The 24,453-nt window shown below is 33.9% G+C and overlaps 1 pseudogene; it reads right to left on the reverse strand.

Moving 5' to 3' along the window:
* Positions 1 to 5,328: 5,328 nt before the first annotated feature.
* On the reverse strand, positions 5,329 to 24,234 carry LOC120143592 (annotated as a pseudogene).
* Between the last annotated feature and the right edge of the window lie 219 nt (positions 24,235 to 24,453).

Raw genomic sequence — 24,453 nt, forward strand, 5'->3', positions numbered from 1 at the left:
GAAATTCAAACATATTTATCTTATAAAGATCTCGTATTAATAAAAAAACAATGCATCTCATTAGGAAAAAATGAACAAAGCAGGTAAGAAAGGAGTTGTAATCTTCGGATATCCTTTTCTTTTGTTTTGCTTTTCTCTATGTCGTCAAAAAGCATAAAATACAAATAAAAAAGACATCTTTTCTGCCTTCTCCCATCCCAAGCTTTAGCTTGCAAGCAATCTTTTGGATATTTACATTTTCACCCCATCATGTTATGAGAATTCCATTATACCCCCTCTTTCCTAATATTTTTAGTTTTCATTAAAATAACCTCAGTGACCAAAATCCTAGATAATATACGATTTTGACCAACTTTTTTTGGATTTGCGAAAATGACCAACAAAATCGCAATGCGATCTCTAATTCTCATTGCGATCTCCACTATCCCAAATTCGTGTTGCATTTCGCATTGCGATAGTTGAAAATCGCGTTACGATTTTCCATTTCGCGTTGCGATAGTTGAAAATCGCGTTGCGCTTTTCCATTTCGCGTTGTGATAGTTGAAAATCGCGTTGCGATAGTTGAAAATCGCGTTGCGATAGTCTACAGTTGTCGTTGCGATTTTCCAAATTCGTTGCGAAAATCCGTTGTGATAGTTAAAAAAAAGATTTTGTTTCTTAAGAATTTTCTCTAAAAAGATAGTATCCGCGCGGACGTGTCGAAGACACGTACGACCACGACCACGACCACGACCCGAGACGAGACAGACGGCGGCGGCGGCGGCGCGCGAGAGTCCCCCTTGTTCTCTATCACTCAACAAGGAAGTGGAAAAGCCAAGCCTTAAATACCATTCCCAATAGTGTTTCCAATACTATGTGAGATTGAGCATTACCAACACTTATTTCCAATACAATGTGATTATTCAGAAAACAATTAACAATCACGCACCTTAAAATAACTGAATCAGCAACTAATTGCATTAGTATTATACAATTAAATATGTCATAATTAAAAGTCAATCTACAATCAATCGCGATTATTGCAATTTTAAGCAAAACATTCAAAAATAATATCACTATTTAAGGCTCAATCTCACATAGTATTGAGAACAAGTGTTGGTAATGCTCAAATCCCACATAGTATTGGAAATACTATTGGAAATTGTATTTAAGGCTTGGCTTTCCCACTTTCTTGTTGAGTGATAGAGAACAAGGGGACTCTCGCGCGCCGCCGCCGCCGCCGTCTCGTCTCGTCTCGGGGTCGTGGTCGTACGTGTCTTCGACACGTCCGCGCAGATACTATCTTTTTAGAGAAAATTCTTAAGAAACAAAATCTTTTTTTTTAACTATCACAACGAATTTTCGCAACGAATTTGGAAAATCGCAACGATAACTGTAGACTATCGCAACGCGAAATGGAAAATCGCAACGCGATTTTTAACTATTGCAACGCAAAATGCAATGCGAATTTGCGATAGTGGAGATCGCAATGCGAATTATAGATCGCATTGCTATTTTGTTGGTCATTTTCGTAAATCCAAAAAAAGTTAATTAAAATCGTATATTATCTGAGATTTTTGATCAGTGTAGTTATTTTCTCTTTTATCAATTATCCCAAGTTGGAGCAAAAAGGCCAACCACCTGCTTTTAAAGGCACTTCACCACAATATATAAATATTACATTATTGAAACCAGTATATATAATTATTTATGAATTAAATTGGGGTCCAAAAAGATGTCCTATATCCCCAAAAAGATTGATTAAGAGGTATCAACACCCACAAATCAAAGGATATGATTGCCCTTTTGCAAAGGGGAGAGCAAGAACAATATTCCTTTGGTAATTGAGACTATTCATTAAAAGAAAGAAAAAAGCTTGTATGAGAGACAAAATTGATGGTGTTTGACCTAATTTTGATTGCTAAAAGTTGGGATATTTTCTAGGGTTTTCTTCACCGCTACTTAGACCATTATTAGACAAAACATCCACGGAATGATTAATGAAGAATTCTCCTTATATGGCATTTTCATTTGTGGGAATATTAATTGCATTCGTCATTGTTTATTTCTAAAATCTAAAGTTCATCTTCACTGCGGGACAAAGAAAAGGAAATATTGTAGTTCGTTCGAACTACACGGTGAATTCCTTCTACTTTTAAGAAAATCTACGAAACTCATCGGGAATGAACAGAGATTTTTCTTTAAATTAAAAAAAAGATAAAGTCCTCTGAGAGATAACACTTTATTTTAGTCATTAAAAAGTCATATTTTTAATATATTAAATGATCTTAATGTTAAAGAGAATATTATTCTCCTTAAAAGTCTCGAATTCGAATAATTACGTATGCATTATGTTAATTTAATGAGCTAAATGTTAGTTTGAATAGGGCACCCTAAGTAGATAGGGTTAGGGGACCCTTACATTAGAGTAGAGAACACTCTAATTCTAAAAAAATGGCTTGAGGTTTAAGCACACTAATCACCTAACGCCAGCCTTTAATCCTCTCCAACAAAAAGCCTAAAATCAGGCAGCAAAAAAAGTAGAATGCTGACCACTCTTTTATATATTTTTATAAATTCTTTTATAATTATTATGTTAAAAATTCAACCGTTAAATATATTAATATGATAGTATCAATATGGATTTTTGAACAATCTAATATATTTACCATGTTGTTTATCTTTGTTAATATTAATTTCTCCTACACAAATATATACATATTTATTTTCTATTATTAATAGTTTTTATATACATATATTGAGATGATATTGTATTTGAAGTTTTTAAATCTTTATATAATTTAAATATTATTATATTTTTATTAATGATTTAATTTTATATTTTTAAAATTTTAAAAAAATTATTATTAAATTTTTAATATAATTCTCTAAAAATTAATATATATAATATAAAATTTGATATCTAGCTCTGATTAAATCATATCACCAATTTATATATTTTTCCATATAATATATAATACGTGCATTTATTAAGAAGATATGATTTTCTAACAACCTTTTACTCAGAACATTCAACTAACTATTTTGAAAAGGTTGCTTTCATATAAAATAAAAATACATATACACTTGGGGATGCCTTTATTGGTGGGTCCTAAAAGGGTTATTATTAGGAAGGGGCCGGCGTGGGATCCCATTCCCATTTAATATACTTCTCTTTTGTTATCATCTCATTTCATATCTATCACCACCCCCTCCCATTTTCATCTTCATCACTTCACTCCATTTACTTATATAATTTTTGACATATATAATCATATGTTACAAGTATATTTGATCGGTGAAGTTATTCGTCTTTATTTTTTCGTATCTTTTTAAGTCATGGAATTTAGATTTATTAGGAACATTCTCCTTTCTTCCTCTAGAGTCTCTCCTCTCCAGGCTCTAGATAGGATTATAATTATATTTAGAAATTGTCAAAAAAAATTTTATCTAGAGATCAGCATGAGTTAGGTTGGGTTGAGTTTTCGGCCAATTCGACCCAACCCAAAAAATATACACTCTCTATCTGAAACCAATTTAACCTGGTTTTAGGGTGATTGAAGATGGTTACAACTATGCTAGCTTCGAGTGTGTCGACTCCGTTTACGATGAAGAATTTGACATTGTTGAGACCTTGAAGAAAGCCGTTTAGGTTTTCAAGTCGGCGATGGTTTCGATTTCCACGATGAGTAACAGCCGTGAAGTCTGGACGAAGGTGGCGCGTGCTATGGAACCGTTGGGACTCAAATGTCGATTTTTCGTAGTGGATGAGTTCCCCGCCGCTGGTACCATTGTTTTTCAAACATTCACAAGAACGACTCGTCGGAAATAACATCGAAAAAAAACCAACACCAACGAGAAAGGTAGATAAAAAGAAGAAGAAAAAAATGTGGTGAAGGGATTTTAGTTTAAAGAGTAAAAGAAGAAGAAAAAGAAGGGTTAAATATAGGTAAGTGTCATGTCGGATAAAACTAACGAGAGGTAACGTCAGAGACCTTATTGAAAACGAACTAAAAGTTTAGTGACTGTATTGTAAGATATAAAAATTAGGTGACCAAAATGAAAGTTCTCTAAAAGTTTAGGGACTATTAATATCCTTTACCCTAATAATAATTATTATGTTTAAAAGTTGTAAGTGAAAGCTTTATGTATCTATTTAACTAAACCGACAGAGCATATACCTAAAAGGGTCAAATCTAAAGCTTTAAAGAAGCAGCAAACGAGGAAATGAAAAGGGAGACATGAAAAAATTGAAAAGATATATTTATTTTATATTATTAAAAAGTTTTGTTTTACGTCAGTTCATTATCACTGTTGGGCACGCGTTCGGCTTCATATTTTGATTTTTGTTTGGTAAGACAACGGAATCCAATGTTCCAACAAATTTTTAAACTAAATTACGGTATTTGTATTTAATGTTAATTATAATGATTTTGGTATGGGTTGATTCAGGTGGGGAATTATAATTGATAATTTTATAGAGGAGAGAAGATGATAGAGAAAAAGAGTTTTTCTTTTTCCCAGCTTTGTATGGCTTATACAATTTTTTAGGGTTGACGTTAAAAAAATATTCTAATCTTGGAACTCCATATTTTCTATAATATTGTTTTCATATGTATGTGCTATGATTTTCTTAATTTTTTGGATGTAAGGATGATTTTGACAAATCAAACATTTGAAAATTTTAGTGAGTAATTTCTGTGACTTAATGTAACAATCAATTTTTTAAAATCTTTTAAGTCGAATATTACATTTAATGATATCAAAATCTTTTGAATTTAATCGATTCTAAAACCAACTGATCGATCGTAATAGGACATCTGATGAATACAAAACTTAAATTAAATATGATGTACTCCAAGACTAGAATTCTGATCATACTTCATTGTTTTCATTTTGTTCAGAGATCTAAAACCTCTTAAGGATGCTGACATGGATATCTAGACTGCAACCCCACGATGTGACTTTTGTTATGGCTTCAATATGGCCCAAGGGGATACATGATTTTGTTCGATTGGGTTGCGCCCTTAAGTTGCCATAGTATTTCTCATTCGAGTACAATTTGAAGGAGTATTGGCAAACAATTCATGCCTTTAATAAGCCAAAAATAAAAAATAAAAAAATGAGGGGAACCATTGTTGCTTGCTCTAAATTTTGAATAGTTTATAGTGTGCTTTTTACTTGATTCTGATTTCTTTGCTGTCTATGATAAATCATGATTTTCCTCCTATTCAACAAAATGCTTATTTCGTCATACATGAGTTACCATGGAATATTATGAGATCTATAAGTAATTAATCGGTTCCTATCACTAGAATATTACTAACCCGTTATCAATCGACCAATAGGGAAACAGTATCTCCAGCTGCATCTTCAAATACGATGCTAGATTAGTGTGAATGTTTTCTTGTATAGTGCCCGATAAAGCATGAGGCACTAGTCCGGTTTCCAGATATCCGGAGATTCATTAACGACGACAATAGAAGTAGAATCATTCTCTAGTTGTTCAGTCAACAGCCTCAACCTTCAGGTAAAGTTGCGCTTTATAAGCACAAACTTATGACATGGAGTGTGTCTCTGATTGAACCTGCCTGGAACCATAGGTCGAGTTTTATAGCAATCTCCACAAAGATCAAATCCCATTTTCTCTGTACAATCCTTGCATCTGTATCTATCCCCAACTATCGGACAAATCTGCCAGTACAAAATTGAGTATTATTAGACTTACTATAAAAGAATCTAACACTACAAGCAATGACCATTACACCATAGAAATAAGTATCAATTAGTTTAGCAAAGCAAAGCAATAATATACTCCCATCTTTATGCATTAGATCAGGCGAAAATGTAGCTTGAATAGCTCTTAACAAAATCCAACAAACACTGAATCAAAAAGCAATATAGAGCAACTTGCCCATTATTGGACCCCTCTTTAAGCAATAAAATGTCATCAATACAAATTTTCAAAGTTCAATGCCCGGAAACTATCGACAAGACTAACTAAGGAGTGTTAGGAATAAGAATAAAAGACACTAGCCAAAACAAGCGCGTACACGCACACACATGCTTGCACTCTGCATTTCCATTAGACTATTTACAAGCAATTTTAGTTAGAAAAGAATAAAAATGTTATGAGAGAAAATAAAGGAAGACAGGTTTTAAAACTTTGTAGAATGGGATTGAAGATACTAATTTTTTTACCCATTTTATTTATTTGTTTATTATTATTATTATTATAATTATAATTATTATATATATTATTATATATATTATTATTATTATTAAAAAAAATAATAAATAAATAATAATAATATAATAATAATAACTACAAACCGGCCCAAACCCTAGCTTCCAGCCGCCTCGCCAGAAACCTCCACTCTGCCCCATGTCACACTGCCGACACCTCCACTTCCAGATGTCTAAGCCCGCCGTTGCCATGAAGCCACACACGTTAAAGCCCTATGGTGAGTCACCACCATAGCTATGGTGACTCACCAAAGCTTCCCTCTTGGGACTGGTCCGATCCGAGCACTGTGGTGGCTATAAAAAGCCACCACCAAACCTGAAAAAAAAAGAGGAAGGAAGAATAGGAGAAAAACGGAGAGACAAAAACAAAGAGGGGCCACAGCAAGCCAACACAGAACAACCCAACAGTCAAATATCGAAAGAGAAGGGAAGAGAGAAACTTACCGAGGAAACTGCAGTCATCAGAGCCTCCTCGTACCATCGGAAAGTCGAGTCAAAGGTAAAAAAACCTTAGATCTATGTCGATCTAAGGGGATTTAGGGTAAAAGGAGGTTGGATTTGGCCTTTAGGAGTTGATATCTTTAATTTGGGGTAGTTTGGTAATCTCCGGCCACCGGAGACGGTGGCCGGCGGCGGCGATCGTCGCCGGAAACGGAGACCGGTTCTCTTCTCCGATGAAGGAAAATGAGAGCTTCTCTCTCTGTAGAGAGAGAAGCAAAACCAGACAAATGAAACAATAGCCCAAGGGAGGCCGACCGTTTGGGTATTAATACCCTCATCAAAACGACGCCGTTTTGATGAGGGGTATCTGTGTAATTTGGTAAAGGTTAAACCCTTTCCGCAGCCATCCTAACTTGTAATTCTTACATTTTAGTCACTAAATCAAATTTATAATCCTTTCAATTTGGTCTCTAAATTTTATTTTTTTATATTTTAACCCTTAACCGTATTTATAAATATTTAGGATAAATAACATATTTAGTCCCTTAATTTTAATAAATAATATTTTAATCCTGAGTTTATATTTTTAATTTATTTTAATCTAATATCCGAATTTTATATAGTTTTATTTTAGTCACTAAATAAATAAAATAAAGAAATAGCATGAATAATCCCTATAATTTTGATTAATTATGAATTAGGTTTTTAATTTTACTTTTACTATAATTTAGTCATTTATTTTAAATGTTTTCATTTATTTTACTGCTTTTAAATATATCGTTCTAGTTGTATTTTTATTGTTTTAATTTTACTTGTCTATATTTTTAAATATTTTTATTATTATGTATTCATAAATATATATAATAAATAATATTTTTTTTAATTATTTCAATATTTATTTTTCAATATCGAAGAAAAGGAAAGTCTTAATACAACTGGATGTCTTATTCTGGTATTTTAAAATTAAAAAAATATATAAAAAATATTATTTAATTTAAATATCAAAGAAAAGAGCTGTCTTAAGGCACCTAGAAGTCCTTTTCAGATATTTTTAAATATTTTTTATAATTTTGAAATAATAGTATTATAAATTAAATATATTTTGAATTTTTTAAATTTATAATAATAGAGACAATTTATAATTAAAAAGTACCAATTTTGGGCGTTGTAGGGGTGCTAATCCTTCCCTAAACGTAACCGACCACGAATCCCTTTTTATTATTAAAAAGAACGAATTTTTGGTTATAAACGCAGATCAGTTCATCTTTTAACTGATGTTTTCTTAAAAACTCTGTTAAAAGATAATTTTTAGGTATTCGACCTACCTAACCCAAAAGGCCGATGGCGACTCCCAAATTATTTATTTTCAAAACCATTTATTCACATCAATTTTCCCGCCAAATAAATATTTCGTGCCCGGACGAAAACCGGTTACGACAGCTTGGCGACTCCGCTGGGGACCGGTCAATCTTTTAAAATCAATTATAAATTGTCTCTATTAATTATAAATTAAAAATTCATATATTTAATTTTTAATTCTTTCTTTTCAAAATTTTTATATATACTTATTATTTTCATACTATTTATATATTTTCTTATTAATATTTCATTTTATTTGCAAATATTTTATTTCATTATTTTATTTGTTCTGTTAGAGGTTTGAACATTTCTCCTCACACACAACACTTGCATTGCATAACATAAAGCTCTATAATTGAGTTTGTCCCTTTTAAGTGGGAGTGAAAGCGACGTCTTCGTGAGAATTTATTCTCCGTGTCAGACCTAGCAAGTAACTTTCGGGGTTCACATGCTCTATGTCTTCGTGAAAATTTATTCTCCGTGTTAGTCATAGAGAAATGTATCCCCTCGAATTGAACTCGGTCCGTTTAAGTCTATAATGGACTAGGATTGAGGGTTTGATAGCCCAAGGGGGCATCAACAAGGACAATTCGAGTACCTTTACTCCTATAACTGAAAACCTGCATATAATAAACCCTAGAAACTCTCTCAATCTGAAACCATGCCGAAATTTTGTCAGTAGGTATACACAAAGGAGAAATAAACTCTAACTTTTAATTTATTTTATTTCCTTTTCCTGAATAAATGCATGCGAACTAGAAATCGTGCGGTTAAGTTAAATTTTCCAAACAAATCATGGAACTAGAAAACATGAGGTTAAGATTTATACATTGATAAATAGATTTTTTTAGTTGGTACTAACTATTCTATTTTTTTTTCATGCATATTACATTGCTCTAATATGTTCATATTGATTTCTTTTGTTTGCATTACATGATCATGGCATAACCAAAAGGTGTTGGCTTGAAAGACTGTTCATCATATTGGAAAGAAATCGTAAATGGAAAAAAAAATTATGATCAAACAAAATATGATACGACCAAGGAAAGACATCCTGAAGAAACTACGAGGATCGAGGGAAGTTCTGCACACAGAGAACCGGTTATATTAATACCAAAAGTAATCCATAAAGATTCTGCCAGATTGATATCAAAAGCAGTCTATGGTAAGAGTATAAGTCGGGACATTCAGAGTAGTGGAGATTTTTATGAAGCTCAAGCATGTTATTTGAAGGACTTGAACGACCAAAACGAGAAATTGAGCACAGAAATGAAAACCATGCATGAAGATTTTCAGAAGATCAGTCAAACCTTTCAAAATGCTGGCCTAGGAAGTACCCCAGAAGAATGGATAACAGGGGTCACCAAGCTGAAAAAGAACTGCAACATATATGAAGATCTTGTTCAAGAACTTCTTGGACAGAAAAGATCTCTTACAAGGGAAAATGAGCAACTCCGAAAAGTGACAGAAAATGAAAGAGAATGTCATGGAAGAGGTTGCAGTCCAGACAAGCAATATGTCCCTTAAGTTGATAGACTAATTTGGCTTTGGAGAAGTTAGGAATGAAATATATCCCTATATGTAAAGTTTTGTTTGATGTACCGAAACTTTTGCGTTCAATGAAATCTGTTCTAAGATGATCACTCTTGAGTAACACCTTTTCATACATGCATTTGTATTTTGCATTTGTACATTTTACGTTTGTATTTACATTTACATTTTTAAATTTACATCATGCATTAAAACATATTTAATTAAATAATAATGTTTATTTATTTTCAATATCAAAGAAAAGGGCAGTCTTAATATAACTGGATGTCCTATTCTGGTATTTTAAATAATTTACATTTACAATTTTACATTTGCATTTGGCATCTTTGCATTTTTTTCATAATACATTAAAACATTCATTCATTAAAATAAGGATTCCAAACGAAGTGATCTTGGTTTTTCCTTGAAGCAAGAACGCTCAGCACGACACAAGAAAAATGTCTAAAGAAACTGAAGATAGGCTAGCCAAATTTGAGATAAAGAAGAAAGAAATACAAGAGGAATTGAGGAGCAAGTTGGCACAAATCAAAGCTAATTCTCAGATCGATCTACTGAACAATATGAAAGAAATGATTGATAAGCATTTGACTGCTGGAAAGAGTCTTGTTGAAAACCCCACAAATTCTTTGGGTGTTACACCTGTTCAGATTCCTGAGTTCACCTCTATACCCCAGGAAATTCTGTCACCAATTTATTTTGCTGTTAAGAACTCACCATATCAAGCTGGAGCATCATTCCCCACTAATTGTTCTACTACTTCTGAGTTGGAGCCTGATGAATTTTGTAATAAGGTCCTTGACCTAAACAAATCAGTTGAGAAGGAAAAATTCACTCAACGACTGGAAAATATAGAAGAGGTGATAAAATCTATAGAGACAGTTGAGTCATTTTATGGGTTTGATGCCAAAGAACTAAGTTTGGTCCCTGGCCTGGTTATTCCACCAAAGTTCAAGGTTCCAGATTTTGAGAAGTATAATGGGACCACATGCCCTTCATATCATATCACTATGTATTGTCGTCGTATGGCTGGCTATGTAGAGAATGAAAAATTGTTGATCCACTGTTTCCAAGACAGTTTATCTGGGTCTGCATCCAGATGGTATAATCAGCTAAAACGTACTCAAATACGTTCTTGGAGGGATTTAGCTCAAGCTTTTTTGGGTCAATACAAGCACATGACTGATATGGCCCCTGATCGAACAATGTTGCAAAGTATGAATATGAAGTGCAATGAAAGCTTTCGACAATATTCACAATGATGGAAAGACGTTACTTCTCAAGTACATCCACCATTAACTGAAAAAGAGTTCACTACTTTGTTCATCAGCACATTAAAATTTCCTTATGTTAATCACATGATAGGGGTTGGCCCTAATAATTTCTCTGACATCATCATAAGTGGAGAAATCATCGAAATGGCTATCAAGAATGGCAAGATAAGAGGCTCTGACAATACTAAAGTCAAGAAAGAAGCTGGGGTTAATACAGTGAGGTCTTATTCAGTTAAACATGGTGCCAAATCTTATAGAGTGATCAAGAAGAAAAAGAATGTGCAGGGATTTCAATTTCCTCCCTTCCACTGTTCGAGTGAAAAGTTGCATCCAAAAATGCTCTCAGCCAGATCAATTACTCCACAACTTGATCAATCATAGTGGCCTCCAAATGATAATTGGACCTATAAGGAAGTTCCTTGGATAAATCAGACTGGAATTCCAAATTGTTCAGCTAAGGTTCCTGGTAACCTTAAGAGAAATTTCCCAGACCCTTTAGAGCAAGCAATTCAAAAATATAAGGTAAAAGAAGGGGTGAAGGTTCAATGTTCAGAAATTGTTTCTTCAACAGAAACTAATATAACCAAATCCTACGAAGAATATTGGGCACAAGAAAATGGGAAAAGAAATCAAAAGGCTCCCATGGATGTAATTCGAGATTGGCCTATAGGTCTAAAGAAAGAATGAGGCAGATATAACCCAGAAGACACCTCAGATATATATCAGATTCTCCAAAAACCAGTAAGGCAAAGGACAACTTAAGAAATCTGGTTAATATTACCCCAGTTATAGCTGAAATGAGCATTCAGAACCCCCTCGATAACATGAGAGCATTCATTCGTTCAGAACGATCAAAGAAAGTGATAGCCTCGCGAGCGAGAAAAACTCTGAAGGTGTTTAAAGAATCTATCTCAGACCTGTACCCTCATTTGGTTAAAAGTCAATACATTACACCAAGATTGGTGAAGATGTCACCAAAGCCTTATGCCCATTGCTATGATCAAAATAGCTTCTGTAATTTTCACTTGGGAATATCTGGACATTCAACAGAGAATTGTTGATCACTGTTAAAGGAAATAGAAACGCTCGTCGACAAGGGAGTCTTGACACAAGAAACGATCAAGGAATGGGGGGCAAATAAGGATAAAAATTTTGGGCTAAGTACACACCCAACATTAGAGGAGTATGATGCAAAAACAAGTGGAAGTGTTATCTACCACTATAGTACTTTCTATTTTCAGCATCTTGTTTGAACTTGTTTTTTTGTTTCTTTCTCCGCCATTTGCAAAAAAATAAATTGTGTTGCTTTTATGGTTATGAGCAAAGAATCAAGTTTTAATCTTGAGATTATTGAGTATCAAGTAGATTAAATATTCTTTTAAATTTGCAAGAGTTATAGATCTATTGGCAAGTGATAAAATTATATATTCCATATCCCATCCAACACCAATTACTCGACCTTTACCAAAACCAAATCCTGACACTACATTTATTTGAGACTCTGAAGAAATGTCTCTACCTGTTTTTGAGACACAAACTCTAGATGTTTACCTTATCGGGTAGAGTCGATTGATTGATGATACTACCTTCCACCATATACATGACTTTATAAGTCACACATTTGTCCTTCCAAATACAAAACCATCATAAACCAAAAGACCTCAAAAGAACCAAACTTTCAACTATTCGTGAATTTTACTGCAAGAAGAGACTAGATGAGGCATCATGGACCAACTCATTGATGATAACTTCGAGTGATTAGGGCATACTCAAAGAAGAAGGGGAAAGTGATTGATTGAAATAAATTTATCATGCATTAATTACATTTTTTCATGTAAATAAAGTTAATCTTGAATATTCATCCCCCTGTGGATACCTCTTTTTACAAAGGTTTCTGTGTATGAGATGATGAACGGCATTGTTTCATTTATCCTTTAATATATATATATATATCCTTTGTTGTCCCCATTTGAGCCTGAATAATTTTTCTTCTAATTCAACCCTAACCAATGATCACCCTCTACATTGGGGGGCAAGGTAAAGGATATTGGCTCACAAGAATAAAGATTGTCAATACAGTTTTATTACGAAGACAAGTTTCCATGAAGTCATGAAAGTTTTGAACTACAAAGTATGTCAAATACAGAGTGCTTGAAGATCAATCCAATCAAGAATAATGGAAAACCTCCAAAATGCAAAAGGAAAAGGAGGTGATCAAAGCAATTGAAGTATTATACTCATCCAGCAAAGAAAGAAGGAAAAACAAAACAAAACAAAACAAAAAAAAAAGAAAAAAGAAAAAATTGAATCAAGATGGGTGAATTATTGAGCCTCAAGTTACAAGGTTGATCAAGTACAAACAAGAAAAGCAAGAAATGCTGAAGATATGAGAAAATGGAAATGAATCCAAAATTTGGCAGTCTAGAGGGATCCAAATGATGGAAAAATCCCCAACAAAGCAGATCCAAGTTAAGCAAGGCAAGATTGATGGCATCAGAATGAATTGATCCTTGGTTTGATGACCCTTAAACACTTATTTGGGCCTTTTTATCCCTTTTTTTCATAACCATAAGCCATGGCCTACGTTACGTACCTGAAAAGTCCATTCTAATCATACATGGATTTCTAAGTAAAAGAGAATATCTTCAGAATTCATTCCACCTTCCAAGATTGATTTTTATTTGCAAAAATTGGTTTTTAAAATCTTTAATGCATGATATGAAAAATGATAAAGGTGGGTTCAAGATATAAATTTTTAAATAACATCTTAGAACCAAAGGAGGATTCGAGTTGAAAACCTGAAAAGGCGGCTCGAATATTGAATGGTGCAACAACGATATAAGAGACGATCTTAAGCTCTTAATGAAGCACCACACATCTCAAAAATGTTCCTGAGATTCTGGAAACAAGAAGCATCTCTACAAGATGGGCATAACAACCATTTCTTCAAGTTAGTGTAAGCCAAAACGACATACTAAACCAACTTGAAAGAACCTACTTTACCAAAATCCACCTACACCTTAAATCAGTCAATAATTTTGACACTTGCCATAGGACTATGATTTTTGAATGATTTAAAAGTGTAGTTGATTTATTTGATATTCATTAAACTCGTTGTTTATGATTCGATTATATTGTGAACCTGAAAGGGGTAATACTTTGCAAAATTCTTTCATTCTTCAATAAAGAAAGGAGAAAAAAACATTTTCAAATAATACAGTCTCAAATGAGGAAGATCCTAAAAGCAATTATTGCTTATTCTACCTCTGTTGTAGAAAAAGAATGAACGAAGCCAGAAGAATGAAGCGCTTCACATTTTTGAAGGCAAGTGGTCCAAGAAGCCAGAAAGTCTGGAGAATTGAACTTGTGACACTCTCCTATGACATTAGCAATTCATCAAGAAAGATTATCATTTATCTCATGCTGAGGGCGATAAGCATCGCCAGAAAGATTACTTTCCCCAACCATCAATTCATGTTCTCTAGAAGATTACATCATAAAGCCATGAACAAGTCACTACCTGCACTCTGGTTATACCGTGATGCTGGCTCAAGTCTTGATACATTATTGCTACTTCTTCTATGCTGATCATTTTCTTTGTCAAGATGATATTCATTATGTCCTTCAGAAGATTGCTGAATTTGAATTTAAGGACTTATGGCACAGAATAAGACATTGGAACAGAATCTACCCTTATAGGCCTTTTATATAGGGTAACATTGGTTACAGGATTCCAAAAGTTGAAGATGACAAATTTTACTGTCAACTAAACCGTTCCATAATTCGAAAAGAGTGGGATATATTGAAGCAGCAGAAGAGACAGTTTGTTGTAGCAATCATTGCAAGAAAATGCACTAACAAAAATCTTCTAGTTCATCATGATGATGTTTATTTCTTCCAGTAAGGTTGTTACGCTGGATTCCACTTACAACAAGGTCGAATTCGACAAAACTACTCATCAATTGCTCCAACCGATCATCATTCAGTTCTTGCACATCTGTTTTCAAAAGTATGCCAAGACAGTAAAATGCAACTTCTGCATCATTGATCCCAGAGAAAAAAGACAGGACATTGATACCACCATGGAACATGTCTCTATACAGATCCTCGTGTATGGTTTTTAGGGAAACCTAGAAGCATTTCCACCTCATCAGGTTCAAGTGGAGCAACTTTATTCTTTCCAACCCATACTAGATTCCATTTTCAGCACTCATTAAGAACATATTTCTGGACACTCAAAAGAAGGCCATCATTTCTTTGTCAATGGAAAAGCATCAGCACATGGAAGAAGCAGAATAAAGAGAAAATCTGTTCTTAATTGGCAGAATTATGAATATAGTCATTGTCAGTGTAGTAGCATGAAAATGTTTCGAATCTACAAATTATGGCTTTACATCTAATAAGTACTGTGATATCCCAGTCCAAACCTTAACTGGAATAAATGCAATGTGCTCATAGCATCTTCTGGAAGTGTTCTTTGAGTTAGTTGATCTGGTTTGGTAAAACCAATCATTGAATTTGGAAGAATAATGTGCTCATAGCATCTTCTGGAAGTGTTCTTTGAGTTAGCTGATCTGGTTTGGTAAAACCAATCATTGAATTTGGAAGAATAATGTGCTCATAACATCTTCTGGAAGTGTTCTTTGAGTTATCTGATCTGGTTTGGTAAAACCAATCATTGAATTTGGAAGAATAATGTGCTCATAGCATCTTCTGGAAGTGTTCTTTGAGTTATCTTATCTGGTTTGGTAAAACCAATCATTGAATTTGGAAGAATAATGTGCTCATAGCATCTTCTGGAAGTGTTCTTTGAGTTATCTGATCTGGTTTGGTAAAACCAATCATTGAATTTGAGAGGAATGTGTTCATAACATCTTCTGGAAGTGTTATTTGAGTTATCTGATCTGGTTTGGTAAAACCAATCATTGAATTTGAGAGGAATGTGTTCATAACATCTTCTGGAAGTGTTCTTTGAGTTATCTGATCTGATTCGGTATGAACTCCAAAATCAATCATTGGAATTGAAAGATGAACTGCATGATCATCTTCATTAAGAAGCTTCTTTTCAAGCTTCCTCTGCTTCTTCCTTTTCCACAAATCATAGCCCAAGTTTCGCCTTTGCTTGTAATTGGGATCATTGCATAATGGCTTCCTATCTTCTACCATAAGAAGTGCATCAGTAACCTTAGCCATTTGATCAGCACATATAAAATCTGTCAATTCTGCAATTGATGAATCTGAACCACATCTCTCCATGGTTATTGAAGCCTCAACCTCTGAGAATCCCATTTTTGTCAAGTATAACAGTTTACTCTCCTCATCAGAATCAGAATTCATGATTTCCTCGATATCAGAAGAACTATCAATATCTGTGAAATCATCCTGAAAGATCGCTTCATAATCAGATGAGTTGTTATCAGGATCAACATGTTGCATGTGTGCGGATTTTTGATGAACTTGTATTATTGTATATATAGTCTTGCCATTGCATCAGATTACTGTTTGCATAAATTGGTTTCTCTCCCACAGAAAAATATATTTCAAAGATGGCCTTCACTGAAAGATGATAAGCCACTGTGTCAGCCTGGGATTAGCAAGCTATTTTTACTTCACTATCTGACTAAATCCCTCCAGATACAGAAAATGGTCACCTCATTCAGAAGACACATATTTCAGACGTTTCTTTCAGAATGATTGAGCACTTATTAATTCTATGACAACAAGAAGAGAATTCCTCCAGTTACTTGACAACACTACTGTTTAGTGACACCAGAATGAGAGCATTCAAGATAAACAGATTTGAGGCACGAATAAAGCCACAAGTACCTACAACAGTGTATTGTCAAAATTAGACCTCGTGGGGATCATGATATTCAAGTCAAACAGACATTGAGAGTGAATCTGCATCAGCAAATATTGGGGCATCTCGAAAGCCCATTTCAGACAGAAATGTTTTATGTAGGGCATCTCGAAAGCCCAGTTCAGACAGATCCATGTGGGACATCGTGAAGGCCCATTCCAATCAGAAATAAAATCTTGGGGCATTTTGAAGGCTCACAGCAATATGAATATTTGGGCATTCTTGGAGGCTCATCTCAGAGAGAAATAATGTTGAGAACACTTTTAACATCTATATCAGCAAATGTTGGGGCATTTTAAAGGTTTCTTCAGACAGATCCATGTGGGGCATTTTGAAGGCTCATCTCAACAAGAAGTAATGACTAAGCCTACTTTTAGCATATGTATCAGCAAATGTTGGGGCATTTTGAAGGCTCAGATTAACAAGAAGCAAATGTTGGTGCATGATAAAAGCCCATTTCAATCAGAATCAAGAATGTCGATGCATTTTGCACGCTTGTATTAGCCCATGTTGGGGTATGCTGAAGGCCCATATCATCCTGTGTTAAAGATCATTGATTTAAGAAAATATTTCCAATGAGACAGAAAGATATGAAGAATGAAAATGATGAAACAAGGACAGTCGAGCTGACTATACAAAATTGCTTCGTTCATCAGGCAGTTACATTATGATCATGTTATTGAACAAATGTTTACTCAGCAAGTATGTTTTCAAATACCCAATCTTCTTAACCATGTGTCACATGACAGTGTGTTCTTTGATAAACTACATTACGGTTGCATGAATAAAGATGATCCCCAGACAGACCACTCGATCCAGGGTTCAGTTCCTTAAGATCTCAGCATTGAATTTGGCCTTCTGTGTGTCGGTGATAATTTCATATTTCTTTGAGATTCCTAGCAAATAGTTTCAACCATACTATTGAGATTATGAAGCTGTTTTTCACATCAGTTTTTGCTTGCTTGATGACATTGAAAAAGGGAGACTCGACTCTCACTTATATTACTGTTATTCCAGTTGTTATTTGGGATCATCATTGCTAGCCAAGATAAACTGAGTTTTCATCTATTTTGGTTTTATCATGATTGTTTCATCCCCAGCAGCAATAATTCCACGAATATCTTTCTGTACATTGATCCTATAGTTGAAGTGTTTCTACTTCCTACAAAGATCATTATAGAAGAAAACGTGATCAGTATCACATTTGTCTTTGCCCGAGATGATATCAAGATCAATTAGTGTCTCCTATTCAATTCAACACTAGCTTATCTTGAGAAATTGACCAACTTTTTGGTCATACCAACATCACACTTGAATCCCCATGGAGTTTTGTTCTCAAATGGTCTTGTGACATCATACAAAAGTTTTAAACACTGTGCAAAGAATTTTCTTGACCAGCAATCCAAGCAGAAGCCACATGAGATGATGAATATGTTGTCAAATGTTTTACGAACCAGTGATTATGGTGTTGAACCAATATTGTTATCATATGGTTTTCCATTTTTTTGATCCAAGATGAAGTTTGTCTTTTTCAACTTCAAGACTATAAGATGAGATATGATGAAGATTTCTTTCCGCAGATGGAGAGCTGAAATTTTAACCACAAGAAACTAGTTAAATATGGAGACATATTATATGGTCCAAGTTGCTTTGTTCGGGAACCAATTAAATATGGAGACATGAAAGGAATTGAGATAAATTCTCCTTATGATGTGTTTCAAGAGTCAAATCAGAACAGACTCTACTCTCCTAATTAATCCCTGCTGAGTCAAACATATCTACATCTACATTCTTCAAAGATGATAGATTCTCTCTTTAAAGATGATAGATTCCCTTTTTAAAGATGACAGATTCTCTTTTCAAAGATGAAAGCTTTATTAGATTTCTACACAACTCCAAGCAAAGAAAGTTGGTTTTATCCAAAACAAAATGGGGCATCAAAGTCATAGTTCTGACTACGGCAAGAGTTCCACAAATGAAACAATTCTTCTGAGACTTTCATGAAGCAAAGAAGACATAAAGATACAAGTTGATCAGATGGTTCTTCAAAAATGCAAGCTTGATAGCATAAATTGCTACACTGATATCCAAAGGCGACCCTGACAATAAATGATGAAGTGGAGGAAAACCAAGTTCACCATTTTGAAGTCAAATGAAGATTGCATCAACATTCATGCATCATATTTAGGCATTTGCAAAAATATGTGCATTTTCATTCATTTTATCCATGTTGAATTTTGATAGGAATTTCAAAGATTTTAGCAAAGATTTAAATCCATCATTCAATGGATCAACAGTACCAGTTCGAGTTCATAATGAGAAGAACTCATCTGAAGAATGAAGAAAAAATTCATAATGAGAATAATTTGTCCAACCTTTTGTTCAAATCTATCACTTGATGGATTATCTTTTCCAGTTCGAGTTCATAATGAGAAAAACTCATCTGAAGAAGGATGAAGAAGTTCATAATGAGAAGAATTTGTCCAACCTTTTGTTCAAATCTATCACTTGATGGATTAGCTTTGCCAGAGAAAGTTCATAATGAGAAGAACTCATCTGAAGAAGGAAGAAGAAGTTCATAAGAAGAATTTGTTCAACCTTTTGCCTGAATCCATCACTTGATGGATTAGCTTTGCCAGAGAAAGTTCATAATGAGAAGAACTCATCTGAAGAAGGAAGAAAAAGTTCATAAGAAGAATTTGTTCAACCTTTTGCCTGAATCCATCACTTGATGGATTAGCTTTGCCAGAGAAAGTTCATAATAAGAAGAACTCATCTGAAGAAGGAAGAAGAAGTTCATAAGAAGAATTTGTTCAACCTTTTGCCTGAATCCATCACTTGATGGATTAGCTTTGCCAGAGAAAGTTCATAATAAGAAGAACTCATCTGAAGAAGGAAGAAGAAGTTCATAAGAAGAATTTGTTCAACCTTTTGCCTGAATCCATCACTTGATGGATTAGCTTTGCCAGAGAAAGTTCATAATAAGAAGAAATTCATAATGAGAAGAATTTGTTCAACCTTTTGCCTGAATCCATCACTTGATGGATTAGCTTTGCCAGAGAAAGTTCATAATAAGAAGAACTCATCTGAAGAAGGAAGAAGAAATTCATAATGAGAAGAATTTGTTCAACCTTTTGTCTGAATCCATCACTTGATGGATTAGCTTTGCCAGAGAAAGTTCATAATGAGAAGAACTCATCTGAAGAAGGAAGAAGTTCATAATGAGAATTTGTTCAACCTTTTACCTGAATTCATCAATTGATGGATCAGCCTTTCCAGAAAAAGTTCATAATGAAAAGAACTCATCTGAAGAAGGAAGAAGAAGTTCATAATGAGAAGAACTCATCAAGAGCTTATTCAACCTTTTGAATGACTCTATCACAAAAAAGAAAGAAAGAGGTCAACATCATCCCCAGCGGAAAGTTCATAATGAGAAGAACTCATTTGAAAGAAAGAGAAGAAGTTATTCAACATCTCCATGCATAATCAAGTGAAACCAAATGGATAAAAAATTTTATTATCTTTTCATCTTTGCCCTATTCTTGTTAACACAAGAATGAGCAAAGAGGGGCAGCTGAAGATACTAATTTTTTTTACCCATTTTATTTATTTGTTTATTATTATTATTATTATTATATATATTATTATATATATTATTATTATTATTAAAGAAAATAATAAATAAATAATAATAATAACTACAAACCGGCCCAAACCCTAGCTTCCAGCCGCCTCGCCAGAAACCTCCACTCTGCCCCATGTCACACTGCCGACACCTCCACTTCCAGATGTCTAAGCCCGCCGTTGCCATGAAGCCACACACGTTGAAGCCCTATGGTGAGTCACCACCATAGCTATGGTGACTCACCAAAGCTTCCCTCTTGGGACTGGTCCGATCCGAGCACTGTGGTGGCTATAAAAAGCCACCACCAAACCTGAAAAAAAAAAGAGGAATGAAGAATAGGAGAAAAACGGAGAGACAAAAACAAAGAGGGGCCACAGCAAGCCAACACAGAACAACCCAACAGTCAAATATCGAAAGAGAAGGGAAGAGAGAAACTTACCGAGGAAACTGCAGTCATCAGAGCCTCCTCGTACCATCGAAAAGTCGAGAGTCAAAGGTAAAAAAACCTTAGATCTATGTCGATCTAAGGGGATTTAGGGTAAAAGGAGGTTGGATTTGGCCTTTAGGAGTTGATATCTTTAATTTGGGGTAGTTTGGTAATCTCCGGCCACCGGAGACGGTGGCCGGCGGCGGCGATCATCGTCGAAAACGGAGACCGGTTCTCTTCTCCGATGAAGGAAAATGAGAGCTTCTCTCTCTGTAGAGAGAGAAGCAAAACCAGACAAATGAAACAATAGCCCAAGGGAGGCCGGCCGTTTGGGTATTAATACCCTCATCAAAACGACGCCGTTTTGATGAGGGGTATCTGTGTAATTTGGTAAAGGTTAAACCCTTTCCGCAGCCATCCTAACTTGTAATTCTTACATTTTAGTCACTAAATCAAATTTATAATCCTTTCAATTTGGTCTCTAAATTTTATTTTTTTATATTTTAACCCTTAACCGTATTTATAAATATTTAGGATAAATAACATATTTAGTCCCTTAATTTTAATAAATAATATTTTAATCCTGAGTTTATATTTTTAATTTATTTTAATCTAATATCCGAATTTTATATAGTTTTGTTTTAGTCACTAAATAAATAAAATAAAGAAATAGCATGAATAATCCCTATAATTTTGATTAATTATGAATTAGGTTTTTAATTTTACTTTTACTATAATTTAGTCATTTATTTTAAATGTTTTCATTTATTTTACTGCTTTTAAATATATCGTTCTAGTTGTATTTTTATTGTTTTAATTTTACTTGTCTATATTTTTAAATATTTTTATTATTATGTATTCATAAATATATATAATAAATAATATTTTTTTAATTATTTTAATATTTATTTTTCAATATCGAAGAAAATAACAGTCTTAATACAACTGGATGTCATATTCTGGTATTTTAAAATTAAAAAAATATATAAAAAATATTATTTAATTTAAATATCAAAGAAAAGAGCTGTCTTAAGGCACCTAGAAGTCATTTTCAGATATTTTTAAATATTTTTTATAATTTTGAAATAATAGTATTATAAATTAAATATATTTTGAATTTTTTAAATTTATAATAATAGAGACAATTTATAATTAAAAAGTACCAATTTTGGGCGTTGTAGGGGTGCTAATCCTTCCCTAAACGTAACCGACCACGAATCCCTTTTTATTATTAAAAAGAACGAATTTTTGGTTATAAACGCAGATCAGTTCATCTTTTAACTGATGTTTTCTTAAAAACTCTGTTAAAAGATAATTTTTAGGTATTCGACCTACCTAACCCAAAAGGCCGATGGCGACTCCCAAATTATTTATTTTCAAAACCATTTATTCACATCAATTTTCCCGCCAAATAAATATTTCGTGCCCGGACGAAAACCGATTACGACAGGGATATTTTATTTATGGGGATGAAATAAGAAGACAAAAGACAATTATGAGCATGCATGAAACCAACTCATTTGAACTTTAAAGAAGACTGAATTGATGCCACTCCTAAATAACATAAATAGACATGCACTCGTATAAAAGGAAGTATGCAAAGTATTTACCCCACAAGCATTACAACCAGCTCCTACATGAGTATAGGGATGAGGCTCTGCTTCTGAGGGCAACTGGACAGGTGAGATATCTCTTTTACCAGCTTCCAGGAACCTGAAAATTCACACATAATAACTAGTCTAAAATCATGGAGGACTCAAAGTTAATGCAGCACTATTATAGCACAATCAGTCAATTAGACTCCTATTAAGATTGGTTTTGCCAACATGACTGACTAAGAAATTCGGTAAATATTGGATATTGAATTAGTAAGCAAATGCTTCAGTTTTTAGCTTAAAAAATAAGGAAATAGACCAATCAGCAGGAAAAAGGATAGAACCAAAAATACAATTCAGCTAACCACTAAATCAACCAAAGTGTTGATAGACCAAGAACAAGATGGGACCGGTGGAAAATTGAGACATACAAGTGGATTGTCCCTCATGCTTGCAAGAAGCTTGTTTGAGCTGAATAGTTTCTTTTCTCAGTGCATACTCGTTGGGAAATTTAGCCGCCAAAAAGTAATCAAGTGTCAAGCAGACTTTCAGAAAACCCCTTGGATGCAAACATTGACAAACTTGACACCTAAGCATCTCAGCAGCAGGGATACTGATGCAAGATTGACAAGAGACTGAGAAAGAATAAAGATAAGTCACAAATAACTGGAAATTGAGGCTCAGTGATGCTAATGTAAAGAAAGAAACAATTGAAGAGGCATACCATGTCCACAGTTAAGAACAATAGGACGGAAAAGCAGTTGCTTGCACACAAGACATCCGCGACTGAAATCTGATCATTTTCCTTCCTGGAAACATGAGAGTCTATCTGTCCATCTGGTTTATTAAGTTCATCTTTGCTTGTAGAAGAGTCAGAAATTTTAGAAGACTTTGACGAGCTTCCAAGGTGATTAATTTCTCCATCAGCCTCTGATTCACATGCATAACCACTGAATTCCGGCGAAAAGCAGGCTTTTTGCTTTTCCTCCTCTTTAGCAAACAAAGCAACAAGATAAGAAGTTCCATAATGTCAAAAAATATAGGCATATAGCACTGCACTAAATACAGTGAGAATAATCTCAAACTATCTACAACAATTCAGCCCTTAAATATAGAGACAAATCCACCACTGAATATGGCGAACATAAGCAGTCCGTTTCAATGCAAAAACCAACTCAACAAATTAGTCATATAGAAATATTGATTACGAAATCAAATGTCATTTTCTTGAAAACAATACTAAGAAACAATATTTCTGTTGCTAATAGTTATCTTTATAAAGCACATCCATGAAAACATATTTGATTGAACGTGAAATCGAACTGAAAAGCAAACCAAGCTTACCTAGAATCCGAGCTTCCCTATTTTTGTATGTAATCGGATATAACTTTAACAATAGGAAGTGAAGCATTTGACAGATGTCCGGAAAGTGAGAATATTGATTTCTACAAACTGGACAGTGGGACTTGTACCGAGAATTCATTGATCTATAAACGCACCAGAAACATGATATATGACCACAATCTGTAGATTTTGAAGAAAAATAATATTGAACCAATCAATTATAACAGTTAAACATAAAAAAACATGAAATTCATAGTTCTTTCTATAAAAGTAGCAAAGGAAAATCTTACGCAGAACTATCGGTTTGTAAAGAAGATCCCTGCAAAAAAAAACTCATTTTAAAAAATAGTTTTGGTATTTTCAGATGAAAATCAAATAAAAAGGACAAGATCGCGAGAAACATAGAATCATTTGAGGTTAGTGATTATTACTTACAGACAAACGCAACAAACAAAATCGTCAGGAATTTCTTCAGCATCAGGAGAGTGATGTTCCATGGGACAAGTTTGGGAGGAATCCATTGAATTCCCTTCCAGTCAGCAATGCGGTGGCAAAATACCAAAATGAACTCCCTTACATCCTATCAACTTTTTTTTCCCTCCACAATTAACCATTTGTATTCTAGAAGCTGATTCCACGTGAGATTGTTTTGACGGACAAGGTAATTCCACGTGATATTTTATAGAATTCATTAATTAAAACGTAAAAAAATTAAAAAAAATATGAAATCGATTTGGGTTTGTATGAAAAAAAAT

This window comes from Hibiscus syriacus, unplaced genomic scaffold (genome assembly GCF_006381635.1).
Source record: "Hibiscus syriacus cultivar Baekdansim isolate YM2019G1 unplaced genomic scaffold, ASM638163v2 tig00110858_pilon, whole genome shotgun sequence".
In the NCBI taxonomy this organism is placed as follows: Eukaryota; Viridiplantae; Streptophyta; class Magnoliopsida; order Malvales; family Malvaceae; genus Hibiscus; species Hibiscus syriacus.